We start from the raw sequence: 27,913 nt of genomic DNA on the forward strand, positions 1-27,913 counted from the left end.
TGGAACGCATACTTGATCGTCCGTGCCAGATTCATGGCACCCCAGACAAACCACCCAATCATACAAATAGAGATTGCTGGGTTTTTAAACAGGCCGGCAAATTAAACGCCGAAAACAGGGGAAAGGGATCGCAAAGCGAGGACAATGACGAAGAGCCCCAGCAACCGAGCACAGGGGAACAAAAGAAGTTTCCCCCTCAGGTCAAAACAGTGAACATGATATACGCTACCCACATCCCCAAGAGGGAACGCAAGCGTGTGCTCAGGGACGTCTACGCGATGGAGCCAGTCGCCCCAAAATTTAATCCATGGTCGTCATGCCCAATCACTTTTGATTGCCGGGATCACCCGACCAGTATCCATCATGGTGGCTCAGTTGCACTGGTCCTAGACCCAATAATTGATGGGTTCCACCTGACTCGCGTCCTTATGGATGGAGGTAGCAACCTCAATCTGTTCTATCAAGATACAGCACGAAAAATGGGCATTAACCCATCTCGGATCAAGCCCACTAGGACTACCTTCAAAGGAGTCATACCAGGTGTAGAGGCCCGCTATACGGGCTCAATCACACTAGAGGTTGTCTTCGGATCTTCGAACAACTTCCAAAGTAAGGAGTTAATCTTCGATATCGTCCCCTTTCGTAGCGGCTATCACGCACTGCTCGGACGAACCGCGTTCGCTCGATTCAACGCAGTGCCACACTATGCTTATCTCAAGCTCAAGATGCCCGGTCCATGCGGCATCATAACAGTCAACAGAAATACGGAATGCTCCCTCCGTACAGAAGAGCACACAGCTGCCTTAGCAGCAGAAGTACAGAGCGGCCTTCTCAAGCAGAACCTTAATTCGGCTGCTGATACGTCTCCAACGTATCTATAATTTTTGATTGCTCCATGCTATATTATCTAATGTTTTGGACATTATTGGGCTTTATTATCCACTTTTATATTATTTTTGGGACTAACCTATTAACCGGAGGCCCATCCCAGAATTGTTGTTTTTTGCCTGTTTTAGGGTTTCGAAGAAAAGGAATATCAAACGGAGTCCAAACGGAATGAAACCTTCGGGAATGTGATTTTCTCACCGAATACAACTCAAGAGACTTGGACCCAACGTCAAGGCACGTAACAGGAGGCAATGAGGTAGGGGTCGCGCCCTACCCTACCAGGCGCTTCCCCCACCCTCATGGGCCCCCCTGTTGCTCCACCGACGTACTTCGTCCTCCTATATATACCAACATACCCCCAAACGATTAGATACAGAGCCAAAACCCTAATTCCACCGCCGTAACTTTCTGTATCCACGAGATCCCATCTTGGGGCCTGTTCCGGAGCTCCGCCGGAGGGGGCATCGATCACGGAGGACTTCTACATCAACACCATAGCCTCTCCGATGAAGTGTGAGTAGTTTACTTCAGACCTATGGGTCCATAGTTAGTAGCTAGATGGCTTCTTCTCTCTTTTTGGATCTCAATACAATGTTCTCCCCCTCTCTTGTGGAGATCTATTCGATGTAATCTTCTTTTTGTGCTGTGTTTGTTGAGACCGATGAATTGTGGGTTTATGATCAAGTCTATCTATGAATAATATTTGAATCTTCTCTGAATTCTTTTATGTATGATTGGTTATCTTTGCAAGCCTCTTCGAATTATCAATTTGGTTTGGCCTACTAGATTGATCTTTCTTGCAATGGGAGAAGTGCTAAGCTTTGGGTTCAAACTGGCGGTTTCCTTTCCCGGTGAAAGTAAGGGCAGCAAGGCACGTATTGTATTGTTGCCATCGAGGATAACAAGATGGGATTTTCTTCATATTGCATGAGTCTATCCCTCTACATCATGTCATCTTGCTTAAGGTGTTACTCTATTTTAACTTAATACTGTAGATGCATGCTGGATAGCGGTCGATGAGTGGAGTAATAGTAGTAGATGCAGGCAGGAGTCAGTCTACTTCTCTCGGACGTGATGCCTATATACATGATCATACCTAGATATTCTCATAACTATGCTCAATTTTGTCAATTGCTCAACAGTAATTTGTTCACCCACCGTAGAATACTTATGCTCTCGAGAGAAGCAACTAGTGAAACCTATGGCCCCCGGGTCTATCTTTATCATATCAATCTCCTACTACTTAGTTATTTACTTTGCTTTTATTTTACTTTGCATCTTTATCATAAAAATACCAAAACTATTATCTTATCATATCTATCAGATCTCACTCTCGTAAGTGGCCCTATAGGGATTGACAACCCCTATTTGCGTTGGTTGCGAGGATTTATTTGTTTCGTGCAGGTACGAGGGACTTGCGTGTAGCCTCCTACTGGATTGATACCTTGGTTCTCAAAAACTGAGGGAAATGCTTAAGCTACTTTGCTTCATCATCCCTTCCTCTTCAGGGAAAACCAACGCAGTGCTAAAAGAGGTAGCAAGAAGGATTTCTGGCGCCGTTGCCGGGGAGGTCTACGCAAAAGTCAACATACCAAGTACCCATCACATACCCTTATCTCCCGCATTACATTATTTGCCATTTGCCTCTCGTTTTCCTCTCCCCCCCCAATTCACCCTTGCCGTTTTATTCGCCCTCTCTCTCTATCCTCCCTCTCTTTCTCTATTTGCCCCTTTTTGTCCGCTTGATTTTTGTTTGCTTGTGTGTTAGTTTGCTTGCTTGTCGTTATGGCTAGTTCTTTACCCTCTGCCTCTATGTCTGAAATTGGGGATACTATTGTCGATAATAATTTTGATGCTCCCACTTAAGAACCCACTATCTCACATATAAAAAGATTCCATGTTGGTAGTGGTAATTTTATTGGAAAAGGAGTTATTCAAGATTTCTTTACTTGTGTCGGTGCTTTACCTTCTATGGGTAGTTCTATTCTTCATAGAACTAGTAGTCTTGCGGACGCTATTGCCATGCTTGTAGTTGAACTTGAGAGACAATTCATGCACATGCATCCTTCTATACAAAGGATTTTCCTAGAATATTCTAATATTGAGCATTCTTTTGTTAAGCGTGTCGTTACTATCTTTTTGGCTCATGAGTTTCGGTTCATAATAAAAGAGGCCAAAGAAATCTTTGCGTATTATAGGGTGGATGCTTGCCGTCCTCCCATAGAGACTATCCTCTTGATCAAGAAGAAATAATGCATTTTCAATCTTTAGACTATGTTGCTTTCAATGAAAATCTTAGAAAAAGGGTTCCTACCAATGTTTTAGTTGATAGAATTTCTGAACTTAATGATGATTTAGCTATTCGAGATAATGAATTGGGATATTCTCTTGAATATAGGCTCACAAAGTTCTGTCAAAAGAATGCTTATAATGATGAATTGGTTGTGCGATATGAAGGACCAAAGGAGGAACCTATACCTCCCAAGGTTGATCTTGGAGACTTTTGTCCCAACAAATTTAGCCCTTTTGATTACTTTTGCTTGACTCAAAGAAAAGTTGCTGCTGAACGTAGAGAATATGAAATGAGTTTTAACAATCTATCTTATTATTATGGCAATACCTAGATCTATTCTTGCTTGTTATGCCTAGCTAGGAGCGTTAAACGATAGCGCTTGTTGGGAGGCAACCCAATTTTATTTTTATTCCTTGCTTTTTGATCCTGCTTAGTAATAAATAAATTATCTAGCCTCTGTTTTGGTTGTGTTTTTTGTTGTTTAATTACTGTTTGTGCCAAGTAGAACCATTGGGAAGACTTGGGGAAAGTCTTGTTGAACTTGCTGTAAAAAACAGAAACTTTAGCACTCACGAGAACTGCTTTCATTTTTATTTTGAGAGTGACATTTAGTTAATTCTTTTTTCAGATGAGTAATAGATAAATTCCTCACGTCCAGCAATTTATTTTATAATTTTTGGGGCTCCAGATCTTGCGATAGCTACAGATTACTACAGACTGTTCTGTTTTTGACAGATTCTGTTTTGCGTGTGTTGTTTGCTTATTTTGATGAATCTATGGCTAGTAAAATAGTTTATGAACCATAAAGAAGTTGGAATACAGTAGGTATAACACCCATATAAATAAAGAATGAGTTGATTACAGTACCTTGAAGTGGTCTTTTGTTTTCTTTCGCTAACGGAGCTCACGAGTTTTCTACTTTAAGTTTTGTGTTGTGAAGTTTTCAAGTTTTGGGTAAAGATTTGATGGATTATGGAACAAGGAGTGGCAAGAGCCTAAGCTTGGGGATGCCCATGGCACCCCCAAGATAATCTAAGGACACCTAAAATCCAAAGCTTGCGGTTGCCCATGGCACCCCCAAGATAATCTAAGGACACCTAAAATCCAAAGCTTGGGGATGCCCCGGAAGGCATCCCCTCTTTCGTCTACTTCTATCGGTAACTTTACTTGGAGCTATATTTTTATTTACCACATGATATGTGTTTTACTTGGAGCGTCTTGTATGATTTGACTCTTTGCTTATTAGTTTACCACAATCATCCTTGCTTTACACACCTTTTGAGATAGCCATACATGATTTGCAATTTATTAGAATACTCTATGCGCTTCGCTTATATCTTTTGAGTTATATAATTTTGCTCTAGTGCTTCACTTATATCTTTTAGAGCACGGTGGTGGATTTGTTTTATAGAAACTATTGATCTCTCATGCTTCACTTAGATTATTTTGAGAGTCTTAATAGCATGGTAATTTGCTTAAAATCCTAATATGCTTGGTATGCAAGATTAATAATAAAAATTCTCTTACGAGTGTGTTGAATACTATGATAAGTTTGATACTTGATAATTGTTTTGAGACATGGAGATGGTGATATTAAAGTCATGCTAGTTGAGTAGTTGTGAATTTTAGAAATACTTGTGTTGAAGCTTGTGATTCCCGTAGCATGCACGTATGGTGAACCGTTATGTGATGAAGTCGGAGCATGATTTATTTATTGATTGTCTTCCTTATGAGTGGCGGTCGGGGACGAGCGATGGTCTTTTCCTACCAATCTATCCCCCTAGGAGCATGCGCGTAATACTTTGCTTTGATAACTTGTAGATTTTTGCAATAAGTATATGAGTTCTTTATGACTAATGTTGAGTCCATGGATTATACGCACTCTCACCCTTCCACCTTTGCTAGCCTCTCTAATACCACACACCTTTCACCGGTATCATACACCCACCATATACCTTCCTCAAAACAGCCACCATACCTACCTATTATGGCATGTCCATAGCCATTCTGAGATATATTGCCATGCAACTTTCCACCGTTCCGTTTATGACACACTCCATCATTGTCATATTGCTTAGCATGATCATGTAGTTGACATAGTATTTGTGGCAAAGCCACTGTTCATAATTCTTTCATACTTGTCACTCATGCATCATTGCATGTCCTGTTACACCGCCGGAGGCATTCATATAGAGTCATATCTTGTTCTAAGTATCGAGTTGTAATTATTGAGTTGTAAGAAAAATAAAAGTGTGATGATCATCATTATTAGAGCATTGTCCCAAGTGAGGAAAGGATGATGGAGACTATGATTCCCCCACAAGTCAGGATGAGACTCTGGACGGAAAATAAAAAAAGAAAAGAAAATAGGCCATAAAAAAGAGAGAAAAGGCCCAAATAAAAAAATGAGAGAAAAGGAGAGAAGGGACAATGTTCCTATCTTTTTACCACACTTGTGCTTCAAAGTAGCAGCATGATCTTCATAGTAGAGAGTCTCTCATGTTATCACTTTCATATACTAGTGGGAATTTTTCATTATAGAACTTGGCTTGTATATTCCAATGATGGGCTTCCTCAAAATTGCCCTAGGTCTTCATGAGCAAGCATGTTGGATGCACACCCACTTAGTTCATTTTGAGATTTCATATACTTATAGCTCTAGTGCATCTGTTGCATGGCAATCCCTACTCACTCACATTGATATCTATTGATGGGCATCTCCATAGCCCGTTGATACACCTAGTTGATGTGAGACTATCTTCCCCTTTTTGTCTTCTCCACAACCACCACTCTATTCCACCTATAGTGTTATATCCATGGCTCATGCTCATGTATTGCGTGAAGATTGAAAAAGTTTTGATAATGTCAAAACTATGAAACAATTGCTTGGCTTGTCATCGGGGTTGTGCATGATTTAAATATTTCGTGTGGTGAAGATAGAGCATAGCCAGACTATATGATTTTGTAGGGATAACTTTCTTTAGCCATGTTATTTTGAGAAAACATAATTCCTTTGTTAGTATGCTTGAAGTATTATTATTTTCTATGTCAATATGAACTTTTGTCTTGAATCTTTCGGATCTGAATATCCATACCACAATTAAGAAGAATTACATTAAAATTATGCCAAGTAGCACTCCGCATCAAAAATTTTGTTTTTATCATTTACCTACTCGAGGACGAGCAGGAATTATGCTTGGGGATGCTTGATGCGTCTCCAACGTATCTATAATTTTTGATTGCTCCATGCTATATTATCTACTATTTTGGACATTATTGGGCTTTATTATCCAATTTTATATTATTTTTGGGACTAACCTATTAACTAGAGGCCTAACCCAGAATTGCTATTTTTGCCTGTTTTAGGGTTTCGAAGAAACGGAATATCAAACGGAGTCCAAACGGAATGAAACCTTCGGGAACGTGATTTTCTCACCGAATACAACTCAAGAGAGTTGGACCCTACGTCAAGGCATGTAACAGGAGGCCACGAGGTAGGAGGCGCGCCCTGCCCTACCAGGCGTGCCCCCCACCCTCGTGGGCCCCCTGTTGCTCCACCGACGTACTTCTTCCTCCTATATATACCCACGTACCCCCAAATGATCAGATATGGAGCCAAAACCCTAATTCCACCGCCGTAACTTTCTGTATCCACGAGATCCTGTAAGTGCATCTAGTGCCACCTCTAGTTGGTTTTAGAGTATTGACGACAAACCTAGTTGAGGGACTAATGTGTTTGTGAGAATTGCAGGATAACACAGGTAGAAGTCCCTCATTGATTCAGTTTTGCTACCAGAGATGACCCCTAAAAATGTATGAAGACATTGAAGTCAAAGGTGGTATATGAAGATATTCACATTGAAGACTATGACAAAAGAAGACACGATATGAAGCCTATGGAGCTCGAAGACTTAGATCTTTCGTAGTTCTTTTTCTTTTGTGTTGAGTCATAGGAACCACCGTACTATTAAGTGGGGTCCAGGAGAACCAGTCAGAATGACTGAAGTGATGCCTAAATCAAAAACCTATGTCTTCGAGTGAAGACTATGAAAGCGAATCTTGTCCAGAGTCGGACAAGTCAGCTTTGCTTGTAGCCCAAGTAAAGTTGCCGCGTGAGTTTGAAATCTGACCGTTGGGACACGTGTCAGTTCCTTAGTGACCCAGGGTCATTTCGGACAAATCAGGTCGGGTTGCCAAGTGGCTATAAATAGCCCACCCCCTACAACCATAAACGGCTGGCTGCTCAGATAGAAAGTATGGCTTTTGTCGTTTGAGAGCAACCCACCTCGAAGCCTTTGAGAGAGAATTCCTTGTGAGGATAAAAGCCCTAACCACCAGAGCAAGAGAGAATTGGGCATCACTTAAGTCTTCTTGTCTGTGTGATCTAAAGACTTTTTACACTTGAGGACTGTGCATCCTCCAGCCGGTTAGGCGTCGCGTTCTGAGCTTCCAAGAGACATTGTGGATTGCCAGTGAACGAAGTCTGTGAAGGTTTGGGAGTCTACCTTGAAGACTTACCAGAGTGATTGGGCGAGGTCTATGTGACCTTAGCTCAAGGAGAATATGGTGAGGATTGGGTGTCCTGAGCTGCGTATTCAGGACTGGGTGTCTGGGACTGTGTGTCCTAAGGTTTAAATACCTAGCCGCTCCAACCAGACGTACAGTTGTCACAGCAACTGGAACTGGTCCAACACATCATTGTCTTCAATGAGTCACTGGTTTCATCTTCACTTCCTTTTACTTACTGATTACTCATTGTGAAGTCATTGCATGTCTGTTCTATCTTTTGTATTCACAACATGAGTGGATGATCTGTTTGGCTTCATAATATCTTCCTACCTGATCCTTATTACACTACAGCTATTTGTCACTGTGCTTTCACTCTGTTGATACTTGACCATGGCTTGCCTAGTGTAGTCTAACTTCCGCTGCATAGTAATAGGCATATCTCTACTGTTTGTCTTCATAACTTCCACGTTTTGAAGACTTTCATAAAAATCGCCTATTCACCCCCCCTCTAGTCGATATAACGCACTTTCAATTGGTATCAGAGCAAGGTGCTCCCTTGTTTTGTGTGATTCGGTTTAACCACCTGGAGTTTTAGCTATGTCGACTGCAGGGATAATTAAAGTCTCCGCTGCGTGCCCCGTCTTTGATGGAACTAAATATCCCTACTGGAAGAATAAGATGCCTATGCATCTTGAAGCCATTGACGTCGACCTATGGTATGTCGTCAAGAACGGCGTTCCCAAGGTTGGAGAAGGTTTCACTGCTGCTGATGTCAAGAAATTCATTCAACTGGACTCTACTGCCAAGAATATCATTTGTGGTCATCTGACCAAAGGACAGTATGGCCGTGTGAGTGCTTTGAAGACATCCAAGCTGGTCTGGGACTGGCTCTCCAAGGTCAATGAAGGCATCTCAACCCAGAGAGATCAGAGAATCAGTGTTCTTCGCAACCTCTTCAACCGCTTCAAGCGAAATGACAATGAGAATGTCCAGCACACATTTGACTGACTCACTGACATCACAAATGAGCTTCAATCCCTCGGCGCCACTGAGATTACCAAACACGAAATCGTCAAGACGCTGCTAAGACCACTTGATAGTTCGTTTGACATCCTGGCCCTGATGATTCAAGAATGTCCTGATTTCAAGACACTCGATCCGTCTGACATACTTGAGAGGCTCAACATACATGAGTTTCAGCTTTCGGAGAAAAGAGAGATCTACGGTCCAAACTATGGGCGAACTCGTGCCTTGAAGGCAAAAGCTGTCTCCTCATCTGAAGAAGAATCTGACAGCAGTTCTGATGACCCTGAAGACATTGGAAGGGAACTTGCTATGCTTGTCAAGAAGTTCCAAAAATTCACCAAGAAGAAAGGCTTCAGAAAGTCTTCCCGATCAAGTTCAAGGAATGATGAAGCTCCTGCTCATGACTACAAGAAGAAAACATGTCACAAGTGCAAGAAACTTGGACACTTCATCTCTGAGTGTCCACAGTGGGACAATGAGAACAAAAAGAAGAAGAAGAGCAAGGAATATGACTCTGACAACAACAAGAAGAAGAAGAAATACTCAAAGTCTTCTTCCAAGTCTTCCTCAAAGTCTTCATCACACAAGAAGAGCTCATCTGGCAAGGCACGTGCTTTTGTTGGCAAGGAAATGTATTCAGAGGAGGAGTCTGCTTCTGAGGAGGCGGAGGTGGAGTCTGAGGAGGAATCCGACTCAGGCGTCGCAAGTCTGGCTACAACATACGTTGCCAAGTCCATCTTCAACACTGAAGACAATGACTTCATCACCGACACCGATGCAAATGACAAGGACTACTCCGCTTCTACCTACTGCTTCATGGCTCGCGGTGCCAAGGTAAACACACACACTACTCACTATCAAACATCTAGTGACGATGACTCTGATTGTGGTTCAAAACCTAGCTACAAAACACTTGCTAAAATTGCAACTGAACAACAGAAATCTATGGAACATATTCAAAAACTGTTAGACAGAAGCGATGATCTGTTAGGTGCTGAAATGACTCGATCTGAATCCTTAATTGAAGACATAAAAAATCTTCACGTTAAGTATCAGGAACTTGAAAGTCGTCATGAAACTCTCTCAACAACTCATGAAAAGCTTTCCTATGATTATCTTCAAAGGAAGCAAGATCTTGAAAAATTGAGAGCGGTTCATGAAGATCTTCAAACGGAACACGAGTCACTTCGTGCCAAACAGATCAGTCCCGCTCAGGAAGGATTTGAACCACCATGTCTTAAATGCATTGAGCGTGATAATGCTACTTCTGTTGCTGAATGTTCTACTGCTACTGCTGTTGCAATATCTTCAACTGTTGATGCGGTAACTAACCCCTCTGCTGAGGATACCAGCGCTATTGCTGATGAGAATGCTAGGTTGAAGATATTGCTTGAAACAGGGATGTACAAAAGTCTTAAAGGACATCAGACGCTATGTGATGTCCTGAAAAAGCAGATTCTGAACCGAAACCCTAGGAAAGAGGGTGTAGGGTTCGTAAGGAAAATGAATGCAGATGGCTCTTACTGGAAACCTGAGCAGTACCCCAAAACCATGTGGGTTGCTGCAAAGGAACCTTTAGCAGATCCATCCAATCTATCTGGTTTCACTTGTGCTAACCCCATTATCATTGATGAGTCCTTTGATGCAAACTATATACTGTTTAAGAATCAGAATGGTGAAGTGTTTGCCAGGTACATTGGTACTAACTGCAGGAATGGATCGCCTATGAAGAAGATCTGGGTTCCGAAAAGGTGTCTAGAGAGTCTTCCTGTGAATGTCATCATGACACCTCACGTGAAGAAGACAAACCTCAGACCAAAGGCTTCATACGGTCCAAAGGCTTCATACAGACAGAGGACTCACCTGAGTCACACTAACACAAATGTTTTGTAGGAAAATCATACTCAGGCATATGAATATGAGAGCGGTTCATCAAACCGCCATGTTCATAAGACCAAAAACTATTCTGCTTATTCTTATGAGTACTATTGTCCGCCTGCAAGACTGTTTGCAAAGGCTTCAAAGCCAAAATTCTCAGATGCTGCACTTAGACTTATTGCTTCTAAGCCACCCTTGAAGATGTGGGTGGTTAAGAAGGCTTAACTCTCTTTTGCAGGGAAAGGTCTCCAGCAGAAAACCAAAATCGTCTGACGCTATTGCTGGGGACCTTAAACATCTTGTAGGGCGCAAGATCAAATGCCCAAATGGTCTTACTATGTACTTCATACTTGAATCGCTTGCTACTCTCCCTATTAGTCCTAACCTGGATCTAAGCTTTCATAACCCACTGGTTCGTCAAATGTTTTTGCTTCACAATGCTCTTGGTGAAGCCTATCCCCCTAACTGCACTGTAGGGTACGACACCAGCGTCTTCAGAATGGATTATTGACAGTGGGTGTACAAATCACATGACTGGAAAAAGAAGTCTTCTTATGGACTCAACTTTACGTCCATCCGACAAGAGCCACATCACATTTGCTGACACTGGTAAAAGTAAGGTATTGGGTCTAGGTAGAGTTGCAATCTCAAGGGATCAACACATGGATAAAGTCATGCTTGTTGAATCCCTTGGCTTCAACTTAATGTCTGTCTCAATGCTTTGCGATTTGAACATGATCGTAATGTTTGGAAAATACCGTTGCCTTGTACTAATGGAATCTGACAAGTCTCTAGTGTTTGAAGGGTATCGAAAAGATTATTTGTACGTGGTAGATTTCTCAGCAGGGCCACAGCTTGCAGTATGTCTTCTAGCAAAGGCTTCAGAATGCTGGCTATGGCATCGGAGGCTTGGAAATGCTGGCATGAGGAACCTCCACACCCTTGCGAAGAAGAAGCATGTCATAGGCATCGAGGGCGTCAAGTTCAAGAAAGACCATTTATGCGGTGCCTGTGAAGCAGGGAAGATGACGAGGGCCAAACATCCCTCGAACACAATCATGACTACTACTCAACCCTTCGAACTGCTTCACATGGATCTTTTCGGTCCCACTCATTACTCAACTCTAACTACTACTGCTTGCCTCTATGGCTTCGTTATTGTTGATGATTATTCTAGATATACTTGGGTGTACATAATCCTTTACAAGACTGAAGTGCAGGATGTCTTCAGACGCTTCGCCAATCGAGCTATGAACAATTTTGGCGCCAAGATAAAGCACATCAGAAGTGACAATGGCACTGAATTCAAGAACACTTGCCTTGATACATATCTTGATACCTTGGGCATCACACATGAATTCTCAGCCCCGTACACCCCAAAGCAGAATGGCGTCGTCGAACGCAAGAACAGAACACTAATTGAGATGGCCAAAATGGTGCTAGATGAATACAAGACCCCAAGAAAATTCTGGCCCGAAGCCATTGATACTGCATGCCATACAATCAATCGTGTTTATCTTCACAAGCTACTGAACAAGACATCTTATGAGCTCCTTACTGGCAAAAAGCCAAATTTCAGTTACTTCAGAGTATTTGGCACAAGGTGCTGGATCAAGGACCCACATCACACCTCAAAATTTGCACCAAAAGCACATGAGGGTTTTATGCTTGGATATGGAAAGGATTCGCAGTCCTACAGAGTATTCAATCTCTTTCATTACAAAGTAGTTGAAATAGTGGATGTGCGGTTCTATGAGACCAACGGATCACAAAGAGAGCAGCTGCCAAGTGTGCTAGATGAAGTTCCATCCAGTGAATCAATCAAGCTAATGGGAACTAGAGAAATTATACCTTCTGAAGCTAATCCTGAAGAAGAACTTATCATTTCAGCACCTGATCAACATGAAGACAATGCTCAGCCTGAAGACATTCCTTCCAACAACGACAGTGGACAGCCAGAGCAAAGTCTTCGCCCTGTACATCCTCGCGTTGCCAATGAAGTGCAGATTGAAATAATAATTGATAGCATCAATGCATCTGGTCCACTCACTCGTTCAAGGGCAACTCAGTTAGCAAATTTCTGTGGGCACTTCGCATTCGTCTCAATATCAGAACCCAAGAAAGTTGAAGAAGCCTTCATGGAACCTGAATGGATTCAAGCTATGCAAGAAGAGCTTCAACAGTTTGAGCTGAATAATGTATGGGAACTGGTTAAGCGTCCTGATCCACGAAAGCACAATATAATAGGCACCAAATGGATATACCGCAACAAGCAAGATGAGCATGGTCAAGTTGTCAGAAACAAAGCTCGTCTCGTTGCTCAAGGATATACTCAAGTGGAAGGCATTGACTTCGATGAAACATTTGCTCCTGTGGCTAGGCTTGAAGCCATACGCATACTGCTGGCCTATGCAAATCATCATAACATACTTCTATATCAAATGGATGTGAAGAGTGACTTTCTCAATGGCAAGATTGAAGAAGAAGTGTATGTTGCACAACCGCCTGGCTTTGAAAATCCAAAACATCCTGACATGGTATACAAGCTCAACAAGGCACTGTATGGCCTCAAACAAGCCCCTAGGGCCTAGTATGACACACTCAAATACTTCCTGAAGAGCAAAGGCTTCATACCTGGTTCCCTAGATCCCACTCTTTTCACGAAGACATATGATGGTGAACTGTTTGTGTGCCAAATATATGTGGATGACATTATCTTCGGCTGCACCAATCAGAAGTACAGTGAAGAGTTTGGATATATGATGCAAGAGCAATATCAGATGTCCATGATGGGGGAGCTGAAGTTCTTCCTTGGTCTTCAAATACGACAACAACGCAATGGCATCTTCATATCTCAAGATAAGTATCTCAAAGATTGCCTGAAGAAGTTCGGTATACAAGACTGCAAAGGCTTCACAACACCAATGCCAGCCAAACATCATCTGGGTCCTGACGACAATGGTAAAGAGTTCAATCAAAAGGTATACCGCTCCATGATTGGTTCTTTGCTTTATCTATGTGCATCTAGGCCAGATATTATGCTTAGTGTTTGCATGTGTGCTCGATTTCAAGCGGCACCAAAGGAGTCGCATCACTTAGCTGTGAAGCGAATTCTTTGATATTTGGCTCACACCCCAACTCTAGGATTATGGTATCCAAAGGGCTCAGAGTTTGATTTGGTTGGATTCTCGGATGCTGATTATGCCGGTGACAAAGTTGATCACAAGTCTACATCAGGCACATGTCACTTTCTGGGACGATCACTTGTATGTTGGTCTTCAAAGAAGCAGAACTGTGTATCTCTCTCCACTGCTGAATCTGAATACATTGCTGCTGGATCTTGCTGCGCTCAGCTTCTGTGGATGAAGCAAACACTCAAGGACTATGGCATTCATCTGAAGCAAGTGCCACTTTACCGCGACAACGAAAGCGCCATCAAGATTGCCAACAACCCAGTTCAGCACTCGAAGACAAAGCACATTGAAATTCGTCATCACTTTCTCAGAGATCATGTTGTGAAGGAAGACATTGATATCATACACGTCAACACTGAAGAGCAATTGGCAGATATCTTCACCAAGCCCTTGGATGAGAAAAGGTTTTGCAAGTTACGGTGTGAGCTAAATATCCTGGAATCCTCAAATGTCCTGTGATCAGGCACACATCCTAACCCTTATGCATATTGATGACTTAGATGTGCAACACACGAAGTGAAGTATATCTTCAATCAATGAAGAGATACATTCTAAGTGTGAATACATTAATGTGGAATTTGACTTCGGAGCGCCACGATAATTGTGTGCCGTGTCTGGGTCTAATACTTCCTATACGGTGGGTAACGCCACCACCAAACGTTCTGTTTTGAAGTGTTTCACTCATGGCGTTACCTTGCAATGTCTTCACATTTGGTTTGGCTTCGAACTCAACATATTTTCATGATTATCTTCACTATGTTGATTATAGATATATACATATATATATGCTATTGTTCTGTCCTCTACAACATTCACTTATAGCTATGTCTTCGTGTTGAATCTTTTGAACTAAGTGAATGTGATCGGACCTCAACTTCTCTATGCTTTCTATCTCAAACTCTATCTCTACAAGTCATATGCATTCTATTGAAACTGTCGAATGTCTTCTCTGTGTCCTTGTCAGCAGAAGATACAGAGACAACCATTAAGTCCGTTTTCAATGCTCATTCCTCCATATGAAATCCGAAGAAGTAGGAACGACCACCCGACAATTCAGGCGTGCGTGGGACGTGGAACAAACCCCAAAATTCTGCATACTGGCCACGTGTTCCTCAGATGCGAATCGCCAGGGGCACCTGTGTAATAGCACAGTGCCGCCCCTGTGCCTATAAATACACACTCACAGTGGTAATTATCTCTTCTTCCACCCTCGCATGAACCCTAGCGCCACCGCTAGCTTTCGACGACGCCGGCGACGAAGCGCTTTGCTGCCGCAACCTCTCCGACGCCGTCTTCACGCCGACCACGGACATCGTCCTCTCCGCCGTCGCCGTAGGTCTCCTCCATCGCCAAGTTAGGGCACGGAAGAGTGAACTGCTCGGCCTCATCTTCCACTCCGTCTAGCAGTTCTCAGTGTGGTAAATAAAACTCCCTTTTTACAGCACCGTTGATCCTATTGATCTGTCACTTTCTACCACAAGTAGTTTCTGTTCACACAAGCTAGATCTCTCTCATACTGCATCTCATAACATGCCTAGTATATTCACTTATGCGTCACAAAGTAGTTAGATTCCTCACTTGTACTGATCTGTAGGTTCGTACAAATCTGGAACCAACTTCTTATCTATGAGTGAATGTCTTCGCACGATGAGGTCAATGTCTTCTAAACTGATTTATCTTCAAAATGTTCTGAGAATGCATATGACCTCTTCCCCTTCCCTCGCACCTTAATGCTGTCACAGGTACATGTCCGTGGGAGAATCCCTTGGTTCTCATAGTCTGCATTCATTTGCAGAATTCTTACAGCAACACATAAATTCTCCTGAAGCCAGTTCCTGTTGGTCCAGTAAGAGAAAGCCTTTGAAGCCTTTGAACGTCTTGAAGCCTTTCAAGTTAAAGTTTATGGCTTCAGAGAAAGCAGCAAGGAAGGGGGGCAGACAACATCGTGGCGGAACATCCAGAGATCTGCCTAATGAACTCGCAGAAATGTATAAGACAGATCCTGAAGAGGATTATGGTCAGCGCAAGACCCGAATCCAATGGATTCGATGCTATTGGGCAGAACAATGGTTCAAATACCGCTTCACAACCCAAGAGTATGCTGAGAAAAGTGCCATCAAAAGACCGTGGGGAGACATCTTATACAAGAATCTTCAACCCAGGTCCAGAGATGAAGCTATTGCCCAAAGCTTCTATCCATGCATGGTTCATGGGCCACAGCCTGATGATGCACATCCGTCGTCACTACTCTGGTGTCGTGACGACAATCTGTTCAAGCGCAACTTCCAGTTTGCCCAAAACTCAGCGAAGCAGAACAAGAAGAAATTTGGGTTAGACTTCAACCCTGGTCCCTCAGCACCAAGGGCAGATGGCACACGAGAAGCAGAACCCAATGTCATTGGTCCTTATGCAAACCTTGAAGGCCTCATCACCCGCATCTTAGTTCAAGGGACTGCAGTGAATGAGCCTCCAGCTGACTCTGAATCAGAAGAAGCTCCTGCAGTGCTGAAGCCAAAGAAGATGAAGAAGCCTAAAACATCAAAGCCTGCCTCTTCACCAAAAATCTCAAGGGCGAAGCCATTGGCAACTGCACCTCCTGAAGACAGTGTGCAGTCTGAAGATTTATCACGCGTCTCCAAGCCCCAGAAGGCCAAGATGCCTCTGTCTCACACTAGCAAAGAGCTAACAGCTGCTGCCATCCTGCGCAATGAAGACATTGATCTGTCAAGTGATGAAGATCTTGCAGATGACGCTCTTGAGCAGCTCATCAAGAGCAAAGAAGAAGCAGAAATCTTCAATGATCTGCCTCTCTTTGATTTCACCATCATCCCCAGCTTCATTGACGAGTGGTTTGACATGCCAAACATCAGCTTTGAAGATCTGCAGCTACCTATTGGCCTCAGTGTTGCCTTCCAAGGCGCCATTACTTCAGAACTTGCTATTGCCCAGCGCATAGTTGAACTGAAGCAGAAAATTGACTATGAAAAGGCTCAGTTCAAGAAGCATATGGCCAAGCTCAGCGTGCAAGAAGTGAAGAACTTCAAGACAATGATGCACGAGCTCAAGGAAGCCTTTGTGAAGAAGCATGTAGAAGCTCAGGGCTCGCGTGAGCGCATGAAGACTCTGGCTGACAGATGTGTGCAAGCCTATAATGAGGCTGAGAAGCGCAAGGCACTTGGGCGTCCTGGCATCGACCCCAGGATGGCCGCAAAGAAGAAGAAGAAGCCTGCTATGGCTGAATCTGATGCACCAAGGCAAGAAGCAGTTCCGATTGTCTTCCCAACAAGAATGACTGGCTCGAAGCCAAAGAGCCGGTCAACAGCTTCAGAGATCAAGAAGACAAGAACTGCTGAGGCTGAAGCCAGGAAGAGGAAAAGCTCTGAAGCCTCTCCTACTGCCCAAGCAAGAAAAAGAGAAAGACCAAGAAAGCTCGGGCTGCTCCCACAGAGCCCTTGATAGTTGAACCCATTTCTATGGTTCACCCTGACGCAGAACGTCAACTAACGGTTCATGAGCCTGCTTCCACAGAGGCTCCTGAAGCTGAAGACATTCTAGCAGCTGATCCCATCGCTGCTGAAGACATTGGTCATCGTGACAATGTAGAAGATGATGCAGCCCTTCCTCGGTTAGAACACAGCGAACTCATCAGCGTTGGTCGTCCACTGACACCAATTGCACAGGATGCTTCATGGGCGGATCGCCCTCAAGAGGAAGAAGACTATGAGGCCCAGCCCACTCCAACCCCACAGGCGTCGTCTGTGTTCCGCAGGCTTCGCAAAGGTCCAAGGCCTCAAGTCTATGCTGAAGACATTTCGGCTGCATCAGCTGCAGAAGAAGAAGTACCACAAGAGCCCACTCCTCTGCTCCACCAAGAAGCAGTTCTCCAGGAGAACGTGCCTGTGACCGACCCTCCAGCTCGTCAAGTGGAGGATGAAAATCTTGAGGCTGCCACAACCAACAACGAAGCTAATGTGGAGCCCTCCCCAGCAAAAGCTTCAGAAGACAGCGAAGCCACTGAACCCGCCACTTCTGTTCCTGAGTCTACTGCCGGTCCCCAATTCAACTATCATGTTGAGCACAGGCCTCAGGTCCAGAAGCCAATCCCAAGACTACCAAGGTTTCCAGGTCCTGCATCAGCACCTGGCTCCTTCAACATCAATGGCTTCAGGGCATAAAACACGTTCTTCGATAGCTCCAGGAACCCCTACTCAAGGGAACGGATATCATCTGATCGGTTCTGGAGCTATCGTCAGCGAAGCTATTACTCTTGCACTCTCTACAACCAAGGTCGCATCTTCCCACACAAGCGCCTTGACATTGAAGCTGTAGCTGGTCTGCCCTGTCTAGAAGAAGCGTTGGATTATTTCAAGCAAGTGGGTCTGCTGCAGTTTGTCACTGATGAAGAGCATTGGAATGAAGAGCTGCTGCTACAATTCTATGCCACACTTCACATCAAAGGGTATAGCAGAGATCCGAAGACTTGGGTCCTAGAGTGGATGACTGGCAACATTCATCACGAAGCCAATGCATTTGACATCATTGAGCTCACTGGCTTGCCCACTCCTGGCGATCTCTTCGAGCAAGGCTGTCAGCTGCATACTGAAGCTATTGAGAGCATCTTTCAGCGGCCAGAACCCAATATGAGTCAAATGCTCAGCATGATGAAGCCAATGCCCCCAGATGCTGCGTATCCCATAGAGTTCTTCGTTGAAGACCTTGAGTACCTGCCCAGAACCATCTATCACATCATCAGGCGAACTCTCTGGCCTATCAAAGGGCACTCTCCAAATGCCAAGCTTCAGGGTGCAATGATGACTTTGGTCTTCTATATACTTCATGGCAAATGCTTCAATGCACAGGACTTCTTCATACGCCAACTTGCTGCATCAGGCATGGATCTGTTTGGTTTGAAGTTCTACGCCCCTTGGGTCATGCGGCTGATCAAGCTACACTCCTCCATCAAGTATCAGCCCTCACCCCGCAACCATCGGATCTTCTTGCCTGACGTGGACATGTCAACTGAAGCCATATATTCTGAGCCTGCCAAGCAACCTCTAAGTCTTCAGAATGCAGAACATCAGAGTTTTACACAGAATGTTGAAGGCGTTGAAGCAGTTTCTCGGGTGTATCCTTTGGCTGGCACTACATGTGCACCACACCCTTCTTCAACTGAAGCCACTAACAGTGCCACTGCTTCAAGACCCAAGAAGCGCACTCGTGTTCTCAACGACCGAGAGCTTCTTGTGGCCCTACATCAGAAACAAGATAGGCATCATGACTGGCTGAAGCGTCAGATGAAAAGCCTCTTGGTGGATGTTAATCGCACTCGAAATCTTGCCACCAAGAATGCTTTCGTTGCCCATGAAACATGTCGCCACACATGGAAAGGGCTAACGATAATGCTTTCTGAAGCTGATCTTCAAGAGGATGGCTTCACTGAGAGATTCAAGTTTGACTCCACACCTCCTCGAAGGGCTGTGCTGCTAGGAACTCCATCCCTTGAAGACTCTGAGTTCTCTTCCTCTGCTGCCACAGTCACTACCAGAATTATTGAGGAAGAAGACGATGCTACTTCACCGCCATATCCTTCAGCACCTCCAAGCTCTTCTGCACCACCAAACAACACCAACAACCCTGCTACTTCACCTACTCCTCATGGGTACGAGTAGAGGCTCTATGTCTTCAAACCTTTTTGGTCATTACTGACAAAAGGGGGAGAAGCATATGAGATTGATAGTCTTCAAGCGGGTCCATATGGGCGGGTGCTTTATATTTTGCTTCGTTCTTACAACTCTCGTTTTTGCTACATTTGGTTCTTATGAGTTGTAACACTTAAACTAAATGGTCGTCTGCTACTTATTTGCCACCTTGTTTTGCGAAGATAAATTACGCATGTGCGATGATAAATTCCGCACTTAGCTCATTCCGCAGACGTCCATTTTCCATTATGCATGTCATTATCTTCATATACTTTCACATGCATAGTGGATTGTCATCATAAGTTGAGGTGGATCTCCACAAGTACAACCTTCCATGTGCATTTGCATTCCAAAAGCAAATTAACTCATATGCACATCTTCAGGGGGGGCCCTTGAAACCTATGAAGACAATTCCTTATTCTTTAACAATTTCACAGATTATATTCCCCGTTGAAAACTTCAACTAGTTTGTCATCAATCACCAAAAAGGGGGAGATTGTAAGTGCATCTAGTGCCACCCCTAGTTGGTTTTGGAGTATTGATGACAAACCTAGTTGAGGGACTAATGTGTTTGTGAGAATTGCAGGATAACTGAAAGCACAAGTGCTCCCTAGGTGGTTTTGATAATTGATGACAACATATCTCTTGTTGGACTAACACTTCTATCTAGCATGTTTCAGATAAGTTCAATAATGGAGTGGCATGGACTAAAGGTTGTGGGAACTCCTTCAAGATGCTAAGGACAAGGGATTGGCTAAAGCTTCAAGCTCAAGACTCTTCACTTTTACATTTTAGTGATCCAAGATCACATTGAGTCCATAGGAAAAGCCAATACTATTAAGGAGGGATGAGGTGTTGCTTAATGAGCCTCTTGCTTCATGTGCTTAATGATATGCTCCAAAATCCTCAACTACTTTCCCATATCCAAATATGACCTAAACCCTAAGCCAAACTCGGTCCTACCGATTCTTCCTATCCGGCGCCACCGAGTTTCAACTGTCATAAGCCACTGCCAAACCCTAATCAGTTCGGTCTCACCGATGGGATCTCGGTCTCACCGAGATGGGCTTGCAAACTCTCTATTACCCATTGCAATATTCTTGGTCCCACCGAGATATGCAATCGGTCCCACCAAGTTTGCTTGACCAAATCTCAGTTTCACTTATTACCCAAATCGGTCCCACCGAGTTTGAATAATCGGTCAAACCGAGTTTTGGATTTACCCTAACCCTAGCACATCGGTCCCACCGAGTTGATCCAACCGGTCCCACCGAAATCTCTAACGGTCACTAGGTTTACATTTTTGGTCCGACCGAGTTTATTGATTCGGTCCCACCGAGATTGGAAAACTGTGTAATGGTTGGACTTTGTGTGGAGGCTATATATACCCCTCCACCTCCTTCTCATTCGAAGAGAGATCCATCAGAACACACACACCATTCCAACTCATATGTTCTGAGAGAGAACCACCTACTCATGTGTTGAGATCAAGACATTCCATTCCTACCATATGAATCTTGATCTCTAGCCTTCCCAAGTTGCTTTCCACTAAAACCCTCTTTCCACCAAATCCAAATCCTATGAGAGAGAGTTGAGTGTTGGGGAGACTATCATTTGAAGCACAAGAGCAAGGAGTTCATTACCTACACACCATTTGTTACTTCTTGGAGAGTGGTGTCTCCTAGATTGGCTAGGTGTCACTTGGGAGCCTCCAACAAGATTGTGGAGTTGAACCAAGGAGTTTGTAAGGGCAAGGAGATCGCCTACTTTGTGAAGATCTACCGCTAGTGAGGCAAGTGCTTCGTGGGCGATGGCCATGGTGGGATAGACAAGGTTGCTTCTTCATGGACCCTTTGTGAGTGGTTGCTTCTTCGTGGACCCTTCGTGGGTGGAGCCCTATGTGGACTCGCGCAACCGTTGCCCTTGGGTGGAGCCCTGTGTGGACTCGTGCAACCGTTACCCTTCGTGGGTTGAAGTCTCCATCAATGTGGATGTAGGATAGCACCACCTATCTGAACCACGGGAAAAACATCCGTGTCTCCAATTGCGTTTGATCTCTCCAAACCCTTCTCTTTACATTCTTGCAAGTTGCATGCTTTACATTCCGCTGCTCATATACTCTTTGCATGCTTGCTTGATATGTATTGTGTGTGTTGAAATTGTGCCTAAACTCCACTTAAACCAAAAAGCTTAAAAATTGCAACTTTAGCACTAAGTGTCTAATCACCCCCCCTCTAGACACATCTACTTCTAGATCCTACAAGTGGTATCAGAGATTTGGTCTCCATTACCTTGGTTTAATCACCATTGGAGGAAGATGGATGTGTCTACTCTAGGGAGTCTTAGACATAGAGTGCCTATTCTTGATGGAAAGTATTTTCATGAGTGGAAAAATGAGATGCTTGTAATCTTCAATCAATATCATTTGAACAAGTATATTGCTAGCCCTTGTGCACCCCATATTGATCCCTTGCATCCTACCCTAGATGAAGATATTGACATGATTCGCAATCTTAGAACTATTGAGCTCATCATTAGAGGATTGCCCAAAAATTTGATTGCTAGTTTGCCTACTCAAAATTGCGCCTATACTATATGGAAATTTCTTGAGGAACGGTTTCCCAATCATTCCTTAAAAACTTTGGATGAAATTCTCCATAAATCTATTGCCTTGAGTAAGATGAACTCTAGTGATCCTAGTTTTGGTAAATGTCTTCTTGAACTTGCCAATCTTAAGCACGCTAAAGGAGATGTTGGAATCATTAATGGTATCATATTCAAAGCTATAAGAATTCATAAAAGTAACCACTTTGATCATTTATCTAACGAATTGCCCTCTCTAGGAAATGATGAATCACAAGATCATGATGAACATGAATATTATGATGATGATGATAGTGACTTTGATCTCGATGATGCAATGAGACATTTTTGCCTTATGGCAAATCTTCGGGGATATGAATCAGGAGGAAAGGAATGGGTTCTTGATAGTGGATGTACTGATCATATGACCGGAGATGAAGAGATGTTTCATGAGCTTGCTGAAAACAACGGCCCTCAAAAATATGTCACCTTTGGTGATAATTCAAAGGGTAAAGTGGTTGGCCTTGGTAAGGTGGCCATCTCACATGATAGTTCCATTCAAAATGTCATGCTCGTTGAATCTCTTGGCTACAACTTACTTTCAGTATCTAGACTTGCTGATTTCGGTTTGAATGTCCTATTTACTGAGGTAGATTGCCAAGTATTTCATCGAGACAATCATAAAATGGTCTTTACAGGTATGCATAGAGGTGATCTTTACATTGTCGATTTCTTTAAAAAGGCACAACCTAAAACTTGCTTTGTTGCTAAATCCTCAAAAGGTTGGTTGTGGCATAGACGACTAGGTCACGTTGGCATGAGAAACCTTGACAAGCTTATTAAAGGAAATCATATCCTTGGAGTTAATGATGTCATATTTGATAAGGATAGACTTTGCAGTGCTTGTCAAGCAGGTAAACAGGTTGGAGGAAGACATCCCGTGAAGAACATCATGACCACAAGGAGGCCACTCGAGCTACTTCACATGGATCTTTTTGGTCCCAACGCCTACAAGAGTCTCGGTGGAAATTCTTTTGGTCTAGTTATAGTTGATGATTTTTCAAGATTTACGTGGGTGTTCTTTCTTAATGACAAGTCGCAGGTCCAGAAGATCTTCAGAAACTTCGCTAGGAAGGCCCAAAATCAGTTTGATGTGAAGATCAAGAAGGTTCGGAGTGACAACGGAACGGAGTTCAAGAACGCAAATGTGGACACCTTTCTTGACGAAGAAGGGATTTCACACGAGTTCTCGGCCACATACACACCTCAACAAAATGGAGTTGTTGAGAGGAAGAACCGGACGCTCATCGAAATGGCAAGAATGATGCTTGATGAATACAAGACGCCAAAGCACTTTTGGGCAGAAGCGGTCGAGACAGCTTGTCACGCAACAAATCGCTTATATCTTCACAAGCTACTCGGCAAGACGGCATACGAGCTTCTCACCGGTAACAAACCCCAAGTTGGATACTTTCGAGTATTCGGCTCAAAGTGCTACATTCTTGATAAGCATTGTCGTTCAAAGTTTGCTCCTAAATCTCATGAAGGTTTTCTACTTTGTTATGGATCAAACTCTCACACTTACCGTGTCTACAACAATTTCACCCGAAAGGTTGAAGAGACGGTAGATGTGAAGTTTGATGAATCTAATGGCTCGCAAGTAGAGCAATTGCCAATTGATGTAGGAGACAAAGACCCTTCAGAAGCAATTCGAGACTTGTCCATTGGCAAAATTCGTCCAACGGAGGTGAAGGAGAGTACTTCATCCGTCCAAGTGGAAGCTTCTACTTCACGACAAGGTGAACCAAGAATCGACACGGAAGCATCCACAAGTGGGACACATCAAGATGAAGAAAACGAGGAAATACGTCAAGACGAACATCAACAACCTCCTTCTCCACCACGACAAGAGAACGACGACGTCAACAATGAAGAAGGCCAAGAAGAAGAACAAGATGAAGAAGATGTTCAATGAAGACCCAAGCAAAAGCTCTCACGAGTTCGAGCAAGAATTGCGAAAGATCACCCCGTCGAGCAAATCCTCAATGATATACAAACCGGGAGAATCACTCGCTCAAAAACTCGTTTAGCTAACTTTTGTGAAAACTATTCATTCATCTCTAGCATTGAACCAATGAAGGTTGAAGAAGCATTGGAAGATCCGGATTGGATAAACGCTATGCATGAAGAGCTACATAATTTTGAGAGAAACCAAGTTTGGACATTGGTTGAGAAGCCCGACAACAACCACAACATCATTGGTACCAAATGGGTATTTCGCAACAAGCAAGATGAAGATGGACAAGTGGTCCGCAACAAAGCACGTCTCGTCTCCCAAGGATACACACAAGTCGAAGGTATGGACTATGGTGAGACGTATGCTCCCGTTGCTAGACTTGAGTCCATTCGCATCTTACTTGCCTATGCTAATCACCATAATATCACCTTGTACCAAATGGACATTAAGAGTGCTTTTCTAAATGGAGAAATAGAGGAGGAAGTTTATGTCAAACAACCTCCCGGCTTTGTCAATCCTAAGAAACCAAATCATGTTTACAAACTTCACAAAGCTCTTTATGGTCTTAAACAAGCTCCTAGAGCATGGTATAAATGCTTGACCAAGTTCCTTACTACAAGTGGTTTTGAAATTGGTAAAATTGACTCTACTCTTTTTACTAAAAGGGTTAATGGAGAACTATTTGTATGCCAAATTTATGTTGATGACATCCTATTTGGTTCAACTAACCCTCTCTTTAGTGAAAAGTTTGGAAAGCTAATGTCAGAGAAGTTTGAGATGCCTATGATGAGTGAACTCAAATTCTTTCTTGGGTTGCAAATCAAGCAAACTAAGGAAGGTACATTTGTCTCTCAGACAAAGTACACCAAGGACTTATTCAAGAAGTTCAATATGCAAGAATGCAAAGGTATGTCTACACCCATGCCTACTAGTGGACATAATGATTTAACCAAAGATGGTGAACCAGTTGATCAAAAGGTTTATCGCTCTATGATTGGTTCATTGTTATACCTATGTGCTTCACGTCCCGATATTATGCTAAGTGTATGCATGTGTGCATGATATCAAGCTGCTCCTAAAGATTGTCATCTTAAGGCTGTGAAAAGGATAGTGAGATATTTAATCCATACACCAAATTTTGGCATTTGGTATCCTAAGAGGTCTTATTTTGATCTTGTTGGCTATTCCGACTCGGATTATGCCGGAGACAAGGTTGATAGAAAGTCCACTTCGGGTACTTGTCAATTTCTTGGTAGATCTCTTGTGTCTTGGTCTTCCAAGAAACAAAACTCGGTATCCTTATCCACCGCCGAAGCCGAATACATTGCCGCTGGTTCATGTTGCGCTCAATTACTTTGGATGACTCAAACTCTTAAATATTATGGGATTTATGTGAAACATGTTCCACTGCTTTGTGACAATGAAAGTGCTATCAAAATTGGTCATAATCCTGTACAACATTCTCGAACTAAGCATATTGAAGTTCGTCATCATTTCATTCGAGATCATGTTGCTAAGGGTGACATCAATCTTAAGCATGTTCGCACCGATAAGCAATTGGCGGATATATTCACTAAACCGCTTGATGAGAAAGTGTTTTGCAGGTTGAGAGGAGAATTGAACATCATTGATGCTTCGAATTTGGAGTAGAAACTCCATTGGATACATGCAAGACATGAGCTTATGACTAATCCATGATGTATCTCTTATGATAACTATCTTATGTCTTGGATATATTTGCACCTTGCATGTTGTCTAACCCATGTAGGTGCTTGGTTGAATCTAATTCCATGAGATTGCGACTCACTCACATCTTGAGCAATCTCTACAAGACCAAGACTCTACACAATAGTGGTTGAAGACAAGGAAGCACAAAACCATTCAAACATATCCTTTGACAAATTCTATATTAAGCTTCATGATTGTCATTTTTGGATACACAAGTGCTCTTCCTTGCAAGAACTAACCCATGTAGGTAGATGAACTCAAACTCCAAGTGGTGCTCCCAACTCTTGATGAACTACATCAACCTTGAGCACCCGCACAAGTTCAACTACATGAGCAAGAACTACATCACTACCCAAGGTATGTTATTCCATCCTTGAGAAGCTTTACTCCAAGACATGAGTCAAAGCAACTCAACAAGATGTGAATACAACAAAATGCTTAAACGAAAAATGGTAACCCCATTTTGATCTTAAACGATGAGTATGACCTATGATCAAGTGTCCTCACTTGACTCCTAAGTCAATATACTCTAACATAGGTGACTATGTCACCGCCCAATTCTAGATGAAGTTCTCTTGTGTTCTTTTCTGAGTTATTGCATTTGTTCCTTGCATATTTGTTTCCTTCTCTCTCAAACACAAAAAACTTCATCTAGAAACTTTCACTCTTTTCCTTTTTGTTCTTGTTCTGCATATTTCTGCATCAAATTCCTTGCAAATCCTTTAGCTAATTCATTGCAAATCTTTGTGAGATCTTACTTGACTAGTGAGCTGAGGTGACAAGTGTTTTTCTCTGTGTAAACTCGGTTTCACCGACTTGCAAATTTCGGTCCAACCGAATCTTTTCGGTACCACCGAAATATGCCACTCGGTGCCACCGACTTTGCAATCAGAAAAACAGTTTGCCACTTGTTCTACATTTCTTCTGATCCAGCTCCACTCAATGAATCTTGTCCTCCACAAGCATCACAATTTTATCCTCTGCTTTGTGCTGAATCTCAAGGACCAAACCTATTCGACGGATTCCAGGAAAAACCTTCTTGGAAATTGATGTCAAAGGGGGAGAGAGAGATCACATCAAAGCTTGTAGGATAGAGAGATCACATCAAGGGAGAGAAATAGTCTTAAGGACCAAACCTACAAGAGAGAAAGTATTAAGGGGGAGAGAGAGACCTCAAGGGGGAGAGAAAGTCTCAAGGATCCCAGATGTTGTTAAGGGGGAGAGAGAGATTTCCAGGGAGAAAAAATACTCAAGGATCCCAGATGCTTGATGTCCAAGAGGAGAGATGCCACATGTCTTTTTGGGGGAAAACATGTTCATATGAACTCATTTGAATTAAGTTCTGTTCATATCCTTCAGCTCTGATTTTCTGTTTCCTATCTTCTCCCAATATCCCATGCAAGATTCAGGGGGAGCAAGACACCTAAGGGAAAAGAAATCAGCCAAATTCATTGCATATCTTTATTCTTGGGGACATGTTGAATCCAATGTGGTACCTTGTACTCACTCTCTACATGTCATCCCAGTCTTGGTATTCTTGTGGTTTCTTTTGTTTGCTCTGGCTAGTGGACGTACCTGTGTTATCTAACCTTGTTTGTGCAGGTTCATTCCATCCTAAGCCAACTCGAGACCACAAGGTAAGTATATGCATCAAAATCATGAGTATGAGGAGTTCTTGCTTATGTACATACTGTTTGCAAGAAGGACTCATGATCATGAAGGTATTTTCCTTGATAATCTTTTGCTCTGATGCATATGGCCAAGATACATGTAACACATTGCCTACTCTGTCATGATTATGCTCTCACATGCCTCTATATTTCATATTTACATGAGTGCATATATGTAGGGGGGAGCCTATGCTTGCTACATGTTCCTCCAAAGCTTTACTTGTTGTTCTTTATATCTTTATCTAAAGCTTTGATGTATGTTGCCATCAATTACCAAAAAGGGGGAGATTGAAAGCACAAGTGCTCCCTAGGTGGTTTTGATAATTGATGACAACATATCTCTTGTTGGACTAACACTTCTATCTAGCATGTTTCAGATAAGTTCAATAATGGAGTGGCATGGACTAAAGGTTGTGGGAACTCCTTCA

The sequence above is a fragment of the Triticum aestivum genome, chromosome 6A (assembly GCF_018294505.1).
Source record: "Triticum aestivum cultivar Chinese Spring chromosome 6A, IWGSC CS RefSeq v2.1, whole genome shotgun sequence".
Taxonomy (NCBI): Eukaryota; Viridiplantae; Streptophyta; class Magnoliopsida; order Poales; family Poaceae; genus Triticum; species Triticum aestivum.